At 38.3% G+C, this 10,038-nt stretch overlaps 1 protein-coding gene and 1 long non-coding RNA gene across 2 annotated transcripts in view; both read right to left on the bottom strand.

The window, feature by feature from the left end:
• Nucleotides 1–10,038, bottom strand: part of LOC103130804 (proenkephalin-A-like) — a 26,446-nt gene that overhangs the window by 7,581 nt on the left and 8,827 nt on the right. The window lies entirely within an intron of this gene.
• Nucleotides 1–10,038, bottom strand: part of LOC107834589 (uncharacterized) — an 18,534-nt gene that overhangs the window by 6,709 nt on the left and 1,787 nt on the right. The window contains exon 2 of the long non-coding RNA XR_001660388.1: nucleotides 2,853–2,858. This is a non-coding gene — a long non-coding RNA (uncharacterized LOC107834589). The remainder of the gene's footprint in view (nucleotides 1–2,852; nucleotides 2,859–10,038) is intronic.

The raw sequence follows: 10,038 nt of genomic DNA, 5'->3' as shown, positions 1-10,038 counted from the left end.
TCCCGGGTGGCTACCGTAATATATCATATATGCCCTGAAAGCGCAATGTCTCAGCTTTTCTGCACTTTTGGAATTTTTTTGATATGTTGAACTGTTCATAAATTACGGTAATGGGAATTACACATGCGGAATCCTGTCGGCGCCGACAGGTTGGTCATAAGAGGGTTTTAAACATAAGCTAACTAGTCGGATGAGTTTCTAAAGTAATGCTGAATATTCTGAATTGAATACATTAAAATTAATGATATAACGTGTCAAATAGATCTAGCAAAATAGTGTTTCTTAAAACATTGAAGGTATCGTTTGATTGCTGCATCTCTCTTGCTATAATTCAAAATAATAGGCTGCCAAGTCATGCAGGAAGGTCTAATCTGAACATTTATATATCATTTAATAAATTTAGTATCAAATTTCTCCCCAAAACTGGCAAAAATGTATTGATAAATATGATAAACCCCACAAAAGAGGGTAATTCAGTTAAATAAATATTTTATAGAAGGGTTTCAAAATAACAAATTGTTCAAAGGTTAAAGTTGTTGAACTTTTGGGATTTAAAACCATGATGAGAATAAAATGAATCAGTTAAATATATAGTGACAGGATTAACTTTATTCTTGTAAAACAGACTAATCATTCTGTGAGGATCTAAAATTAAAAGAAAATATGAGGATTCAAATTAAAATTGGTCTAAATTGGGATTTACAAATTAGCAATTATGGAACTGCTTAAAGGGGGTCAAAAAGGATTGACCGAATAAAAAAAAATCAAGTTCTCATAATCAAAATTTACAGTTTTTGGTTTGAGACAAAATAGGGTTGTCTTTTATTACATGACTGGAATATATTACAAGGGATCTTAATTTAACACATATTAACTTTTCACACTACTGATGATATTTTACAAGCTTTTAGTGTAGCGGGTTACTTCTTATTAAATGAGGACTATTTGATTGAATTTAATTAAAATACAAAAGATATGTTAACACTTAAAACAAGCAATATTTTTTTGAAGGTTGAAATGCACTATGTGTTACTTTAAGCATTTATTTAACTATTATTAAGAAGAGAACTTAAGTAACAGATGTTAATGATATATTGATGCTCTATTGGCTTAGTATGGGGGAAAATGCATGAGATTTAAGGCAATGATCTTCAGCTTCAAGGAGCAGCCTTTTAAAAAAAAGAACATTATGTTTAATAATCAGATGATGCACAATCTTAAAGAACCTTCCTTGCTCTCCTCATCACCTGTGGATGCTGCTGTGTTCCCTGCCTGGAGTCCTTGGCTGTACAGTGCACCACTTCCAACATAGAGAAGGGAAGTGGTACCGATAGAACCCCACCTGCCTATCAGATTATTTCCCGGAATCGAAAGACGAGCGTGGAACTCCGGCTTTCTAGAGTATAAGAGCAGTACTAGTATCTAGTAAAAAAAAGTATATTTTTCCTTTACTGTTATTCATTATGCAATCCATTAATTGTGCTTTTGTTGTTTTTTGTGTTGTAGAATTAAGTCCAATCCTTTCTGAGTGTGCCGGGATGTGAGACTGTGGGCGCCTTCCACGATTGGTGGACCAATTTAAAGCTGAAACGCCACACTGAAGCCTCGTGGGCTCTGTCGGGGTTTCCCATCGGGCTGTGCCGACTGTGCATCTGGACACATGCAGAAACTGATTTGATGTTGATAGGTCTTGCTATAACAAAGACTGATCTGATTTTATTTTATTAATCTCATTACAAGTAAATCTTACTGCATTTTTATGCTTATTTACTCATTTGATTTTATTAGTCTCATTACATTTTAATTATACTGCATTTTATACTCATTTTAGTTTATTAATATCATTATATCTTTATTGTACTGCCTATAATCCTTATTTACTCTATTGGTTTGACATTTTATCATTGTATTTGTTTTATAATCTGAACCCTTAAATACTCATTACCTCTAAGATTTTCTTAACATTTAATTTCATCTGTTAACATTGCATCCTTTCTATGGTTTATTAACTTTTAAATACATTTTATTCATTTTACATTTTATTAACTTTTTGAATATAATCTTAACATTTTGTTCATTTTATGCTGTACTAACTTTTAAAATATTCTTTTAACATTTTACTCTTTTATAGTTCATTAACCACATCAAACCACAAATATAACATACAGTCACAATTTCAGAGGTGTGAGTTGAGCATTGGGTGTACAGTGAGTTATGCAGTGGGAATCATAAATCTTTGGCATCTCACACATGCTGCCCAGCTCATGACTCTGTCTGGAGCGCAGTTCGCAAAAGTTTATGTACGTATTCCTCGGTGGGACGCTGCATTAGAGTGCCAGTGGTTCAGCACATGGAGATTTCGTGCTTGCCTCATATGTCACGCAAAACACTGATTGTTTTTTGTTTTGTTTTGGTTTTTACAACACAATGCATCAAACTGTGGCATATCAAATGCTTTGTTTACTTACAGTTAGGCAGAGTTGCTATAAAAACTTGCCCTGTAAATCTGGAAAGCCAAAACATTCTCTGTGGTGCTTATTAAAACCTCAATAGACACGAAATGGAAGAGCTACTACAGCCACATAAATTAATTCTCCACATTTGTTTTTCTGCATCCATCAGAGATGCAGAGTGCAGTGCATATAGTTCATCATGCAGGGCCGGTCCAATGTTGTATGAAGAGAATAGAAAATTTATTAATGCTGGAGCCCTCCAGCACTAAATAAAATTGGTGCTAAGAACATCAGCACCAATAACAGTGTTTCCACATAGATTTTTGCTACCGGCTCTACTTTAGCAGCCTGGCTCGGCTCAGCTCCATTTCGGAGTGACCGTGTTTCCACCGGCCCGACTTGGCTCTGTAGCAGGGTGCCGCCCTAAGCTGCTAGAAAGGTGGGGGTATAGCAACCTGCCTCCAGATGTCGTGTTACTATGCGACCGAAAGTGAGTTGTTTTTCTGAGACAAAAGAAGAAGAGAGAGTTGAGCTATTGATTTATAGCCTGATTGTGATTTTCTGAGACTTCAAGAAAAAGTGCAGTGGGAGGAATGCTGCGTTTGTGGCAAGGAGGAGCTGATCTCCGCCTTGCAGCGGGAGGAAAGCATGTGGCTCAGGTGGTGTAAGGGGGGCTAACGATGATTTTTGAATTAAACTACTATAAAATTTGTAATATAGTGCTGAATATACATGTGTTAATTTTAGCCAGGGTGTTGCAAATAACTTAAAAGTATCAGAATAGCATGGTGGCACCGCACATTCATAATATATTCCAATGTGTTTTCAGATGTTGGTAAACTGCCGCTGCAGACCATCAGTGTGGTTCTTCGTGCTCCTCTGAGTTGTAGGATGTCTCATCAGTGTTCGTCTTCCTGACTGTCAGTCAGTGTTTACCTTCAGGATGTCCAGAGACCTTCACCTTTCTGGAGCAGGGATCATATGAGCTCAATGTGATGATGAAACATTTCTAATTAAAAAAATGTGGCTGATGTTCTTACAGAGTTGAAGTGCATTAACAATATGTTGTTTTTAACTTCTCAATATGTTTAATTATGATGCATCTGATGATCAAGTTATTCTGAGAACACAAAGCCATATTCCTTCTAATCTGACTGGTTCTAGTTTTAATAAAACCTTCCATGTTTTCACATTTTGGTCACTAAGAATTGATCGGGGGCTTAAAAGTTTAAACTCTTAAACTTATTTTAAGTCTTATTTATCACTAATTAAGGTTACAGGTTTTGGACACATTTTCTCACTTTCTTACACTGAAGATTCTCCAGGAAGTCAGCTGAACAGTGAGTGGATAGAATGATGTTGTATAAAGTAGAAATGAACAAACATGACTTGTATTTTGGGTTCTTGTTAATAGCAACCCTGATAATAATGTCAAAATCTTTGAGGTGTCACATATATGGGACAATGCTGTGACCAAAGTCTGCTATATAGTGATATGACACTCAGGAATGATCCGATTCTTCTGAACGGATCTTTACTAAGTCCTATAGGACTGAAGCCTCATTGAGAGCCATTCTTTGTTCTTGTGATGCTCTGCGTACACTGCAGTAGCTATTATTATTTTATTTCATAAAAAAATATATAGATATATTTAATTGGCGAATAAATAAAACAACGAAAGAATGCAGAGCATGCTCATTCCTCTTTGATTGTGTTTGTCACCTTTCATGGTGGCAGACGTTGCAGCGCGAAGGAGGGTGGGAACAGTGACGGGAACTGCTCCTTCTGCTTGGTTACTTATAGCTTGTTGTGCCTTGGACAGTGTTCATAGTTGAGCGTTGTTTAATGTTAATGTATTGCCTTAATTGCTATGTTTAATGGTGCAGACAGTTGTGGTTTCTGATATGGGCAACTGCCCAGGGCGTTATCTTTTTAGAGATGGTAGGAGACCTCTGTGGATTGGAGATGGAAACAAAGCAAAATTAAGAAGAGTTTGAATTGATAATGATACTGCTTAAATTTATTTCAGCTCTAAGTGTTTAATATCTAGGTGTTTTATGGGAATGTGGATCTTTCAGATCAATTTGAGAACCAATTTTGATAGGTGCACTTAATTTTATTGTGTCACGTAGCGTGGGGTGCTGGTGTTGGTCTTGACTTGGTCTCGGGTTAGGTGGTTTTGACTACAACACTGCTACGTGACTTCTTGGTTGCATGTCCTCCCCCACCCACCTTCTTTCCATCCCCTTTCAGTTGAGTTTCTTTCAAAATACATGCCACTATTGGCAAAAAAGTGAAGTTCATGCTATGTTAGGACAGGAGAAGAAAATGTTTCCATCCCTGAAATCATGATGCATGCAATCACATATCTAAGTCTAAACTATGTTACAGAGAGTAAACAATAAAAACATGCTTTATCTAGGACATTTTTCATTGAAAGGGCACATTACTGATGTATTAAAATTAAATACGATAGGTACAGTTAATGATATTATATTAGCGATTAGGTAAAGCATTCAGCAAGTACTTTTACTTTTAATACTTAAGTATTTTTAAAAGCCAGTGCTTTTTTACTTTTTACTCAAGTAAAACTGTTAATGTGGTACTTTTACTTTTATTATAGTACATTTTTGTCTGTGTATTTGTACTTTTACTTAAGTAAATTTTTTGAGTACTTTCTCCACCACTGGTCAGACATTTACAGACACCAGTGGTGTCAGGTGCAGCACCTGTCGAAAATCTTCTGGGACAAGTGGAAGAAAGAGTTTCTTACTACTCTCCAGTCACGCCGCAAGTGGCAATCCAGCCCACAGAATGTGAGTTTAGGAAGTGTCGTCATACTCAAAGACAGTCAAGTACCAAGAAATGAATGGCCTCTTGGACTCATAACTAAGGCGTTTCCAAGTAAAGTAGAAGGTAGCCAAAGAAGATGTTTCAAAGTTGTTTGTAAGACCTACAGTGCTGCTTGAAAGTTTGTGAACTAGTTGAGTAGTTTAGATTTTTCTTTATTTTTACCATGATTTTCTTATTTTTTCTTTACCAGATTTTGTATATGAAATGTCAAGTTTATGTTCATCAATTCCATTCACTTATTTTGAGGAAAATGTGTGAGTTGAAAGCAAACTAAATGAAAAATAGAATCAGAGCATCTGCAAAAGTAGATGAACCACAGCTGCACTGGTAAAGTCAACTAGGTAAAAGACTCGGGTGAAACACATCTGAGTGCTCAAGTAATCAGTTAAGCAGACAAATCAAATGAGACATCATTGGGAAAGGTTTTGGGCCACACTGGTTTAAAGGGAGAGGACCAAAGTGGTTTGGTTGGTTGTGTCAAGGCATAAAGAACAGATCAACAACACAGAGGAAAGGAGACATCTGAGGACATCAGGAAGAAGATGGTGACAGTCCATCAGTCTGGGGAAAGCTACAAGAACATCACCAAAAGATTTCAGCTTCATCCATCCACTGTAAGATAAATCATTTACAAATGGAGGGCACTAGGCATCACTGCAACTCTGCCCAGAAGTGGACAGCCATCAAAACTTCCACAAAGAAGCACCAGAAAAATAATAATGCAGGTAAAGGCTAATCCACGCATCACCTTCAGAGAGTTGCAGACCTCTCTGTCAGCGTCTGGGATAAATGTACATGCATCTACAATCAGGCAAAAATATCAATAGACATAGTATTCATGGAGAGCTGCTAGAAAGAAACCTCTGCTCTCAAGAAAGAACAAAGTTGCCCATTTAAACTTTGCCAGAGAACACTTGGACAAACCAGAGGCTTTCTGGAAGTTCATTATCTGGATGGATGAGTCCAAAATTGAATTATTTGGCCTCAATCAAAAGTGCCATGTTTGGAGAAAAGTCAACACTGCATTTACAAAAAAGTACCTCCTCCCTACAGTGAAGCATGGTGGTGGAAATGTGAAAGTCTGTGCCTGCTTTTCTGCCTCCAGACCTGGACGACTCCATATGATCCAGGGAACCATCAATTCCCAGGACTATCAACAAATTCTTGACCAGAATCAATGCCATCAGGCAGGGAGTTGAAGCTGGGACAGAAATGGATTATGCAACAAGACAATGACCCAAAACATTCCAGCAAAAGTACTGTTAAGAGAGGAAAAATTCTTGAACTTTAAAAACCTTTTGACTCGTTAAATCCTCCCTTATGCCCGGGTTCAGAAAAATGCTGTGCGCAAAGACTGAGATCACGCAGAGATAACAGCGTCACAATAATCAGCATTTATTCAAGACAGATGCATACTATCACCAGAAAAGCACATCACATAACATCAGAAACCTCAGAGCACAAACACATGAAAATTTACCTGAGAGAGAAAAAGACAAAAGATGGAAACGACAAACAAAAAGCAAAGACGTCTTTGGAGAAGTTGCAAGAGCAAAATCTGATTTGTTACTTCTGTGTAGAAAGTTTTATCTTCTTTTCTTTAATTTATTCAAATAAGGCCTATCTTTGCTCATCCAACCAGGAGCTATCTCTGACCCTCTATCTGAAGCCAGAAACCCCTGCCGTGTTTATGGCCTTTCACAGATGAGTGTGAAAAGCTACAACTTCCACTGTATTGTTTTCCCACACAGGCAAAAGGCAGTTCAAACGATCCTAGCAAACCATCTGCTGTAACTACAAGTAACATAAAGGTCAATAGGCCAGAATACATTACTCATTTCAAAACCACAATTAGGGCATTTGAATCAAGATAAGTTAAGTTTTAAAACTAGCTTATTTTAAATTTATTTTCTCAACAGTACTAAGGAATGGCTTAACAGAAAGAAGATTCACACTCTGTCAGGGTCTGTGTTTTTATGTTTTGTTTTGTTAGTTTTTTCCTTTGTTTTTGGTTTTGAGTTTTATTTCCCTGGAGCACCTGTCATTCCCCATGGCATCCACCAGAGGCCGCCAGGTTCAGAGCCCCTGGGATACTGCGGGGGCGACCCTGTAGGCACACCTGCAGCTCTTTGGAGGGCGTGGATTGAGGATATAAGCAGCGGCTGAACGACTTCTCATCGCCTGAGTGTTGCTTACCTTGGTAACATTCGTTCCTGAGAAAGGCCCTCTGTGATAACTCCTTGTTGTTTTCCACGCCAGGTGATCCTGTTGTCTCCTTGTTGTCCCTGAGTGTGCCGTCTGCCCCGGGGCTCAGTGAGAGCCTATGATCCTCGTTGTTGTGAGTTACCTTCCTCGTGTGTCCTCCCTCGATACTGCTGGTGTTACCAGTCAGACGCCACTCCTTGTGTGCTCACCTTCCCCCGTCATCAGTCCGTCTCCAGTGGATTCCCCTTCGGGACGCTAGAGGATCTGTCGGTCCGAGCCCGAACCCATTTGGAGAAAGAAAACAACTGGACCAAGTCGAACTCCGCTCGTTCCGCCACAAACAAACCTGTCCGCCCTCCAACGAAGCTCCATTATCCAGCACTCTGCTCACAATTACTCGCCTCCAAACCAAGTATGAACTAGTTTGTCTCACTCCTGGAAATTACTCACCTTTCCTCGCTAATCCTTTGTCTCTCATTGACAGTAAGACGACCTGGTCAACCGCTCAAGTATTCTCCCCCTTTTCGCTTTCCTCTGGATCCAATAAACTTATCATTGTTCATTTATCTGCCTCTCCTGATTGTGTTCTTGCATGTGGGTTAGAAAGCTTAATACCAACATGACACACTCTGGATTGGCCCAGTCAACGTCTGGATCTCAATCCCATAGAAATGCTGTGGCAAGATCTGAAACGGGCAGTACATGCCTTATGTCCCTCCAATCTGTCTCAACTAACAGAGTTCTGCAAGGAGGAGAGGACAAAAATCCCAAAAAAGCAGATGTAACACTCATCTATATTAAGTGAAAATGTTTGGTTGAAGTAATGGCTGCAAAAGGAGGTGCTACAAGCTACCAACTGAAAGAGTTCACATACTTTTGCACTTGGCAGATTGTCTGTTTTTCACAGATAAAATACTTTATTCATGCCAGACCGGGAGTGTTCTGTTGCGAAGTTGTATATACAGTGATCCCTCGCTATAACGCGGTTCACTTTTCATGGCCTCGCTGCTTCGCGGATTTTTTTGTGCAGTTTTTTTCACAGTGCATTGTCTTATGCGTCCTGATTGGCTAAACAGTCTCTGAGCTTCTTCTCTACCTGAGTGCCAATAATGTTACGGTATTTAAATATAAGAAATACAGATTGACCATTCAGGAGATGAAAGCTGAAAACTTTGAATGCCTGCTGGAAAAAACTGTGGCCATAGGCCGCGCAATACCCGACCGGAGGCTCGCTTGACGAGATCCATCGCTCTGCCGTAGATACAGCTGTTAATCTCGTAAAGCAGCTTGGAGGAGACACTTTAATGACATGACTCCTGATCACATTAAGGCCTGATTGATAAAAACGCACATCCGCTGACCTGAAAACAAGTTTTGTTCTTTGGTTTCAATGCAGAGTATTTAATTATGCTGTATAATAATTGTAAAAACTAAAGGTAACTACTTCGTGGATTTCACTTATCGCGGGTTATTTTCAGAACTCAACCCCTGCGAAAAATGAGGGATGTATTATATTTTTAGTAATTAAGTTAATTTATGTAGGTCAAAAAGGGAGGAAAGCCTGCCCTCAAGTGTTCTTTTCAGGAATTGCAACCTAGCAATCTTTTGTTTTTTTGAAATAAACTTTATTGAACAGCAGACGCAGTCAAGGAGACAGTATGGCGTCCTCATTCACTTTGTGATGTCTGGTTCGAGTGCTAATCTACAGACATCTTTCGTTTATGGTCACATTGCCGGTATGTATTGTGAAAATAATTATGTAGGATTGTTTCTGTGCTAGATGTAGCTTCCTAATGTACTATTTGATTGCAAATAAGTTTTCTTGTGTAATTTAATGGTAAGTTGGGAAATTACTTAATATGGTGTTGGTAGCCTAGATCTACACACGTAGATTTTTGACAGAAACTAAGTGTAAAAGTGTCATTTATTCTGCACATACTCATATATTTACTGTATCTTTTGTTTTCGGTTTCACCCTTTTGATTGCCAATAAACCTGCTAACAACGGTCTTTGGTCTTCAGAGTTTTGATATGAGAAAGGTGTCAACTAGCTTTTGCATCAGACATGCACCACTAAAGGCACATCATATAATTTAAAATTACTTAGCATTTTGTGGTGATCAAATATGACTGAAAATAGTTTATCCTAATGGAGACCATTTACATAGGTTGATCTGAAATAGACAAATTCTTACTGGCAACATAATATTTATTTACAAAAGAAAATAATTTTTATGGTTAAAATCATTTGACAGGGTTTCCACGCGGTAGAAGGTAATAAATTAAATGAGCTCAAATTAAGGCCAGTAAAAGGTAGTAAGAAGTAACTAAAGGTAGTAATAGGTCGTAAATTTTTCATAATCCCTTCAAAATAATTTAAATTTTCCAGTGATGCTCACTTATTGTTTTAAGTTCGTTTTACTAAAATATGTATAGTAAATCATAACTACCGAACTGGCAGGTCCTGAGGTGTCACTGATAGACTCCAAGCTGCTGTGGGCCTGCGTAGTGTTGGAACTGCCTAATG

This window comes from Poecilia formosa, unplaced genomic scaffold, assembly GCF_000485575.1.
Source record: "Poecilia formosa unplaced genomic scaffold, Poecilia_formosa-5.1.2 Scaffold678, whole genome shotgun sequence".
In the NCBI taxonomy this organism is placed as follows: domain Eukaryota; kingdom Metazoa; phylum Chordata; class Actinopteri; order Cyprinodontiformes; family Poeciliidae; genus Poecilia; species Poecilia formosa.
Note: the sequence above shows the minus strand (reverse complement) of the source record. Positions and strands in the feature narration are given on the sequence as shown.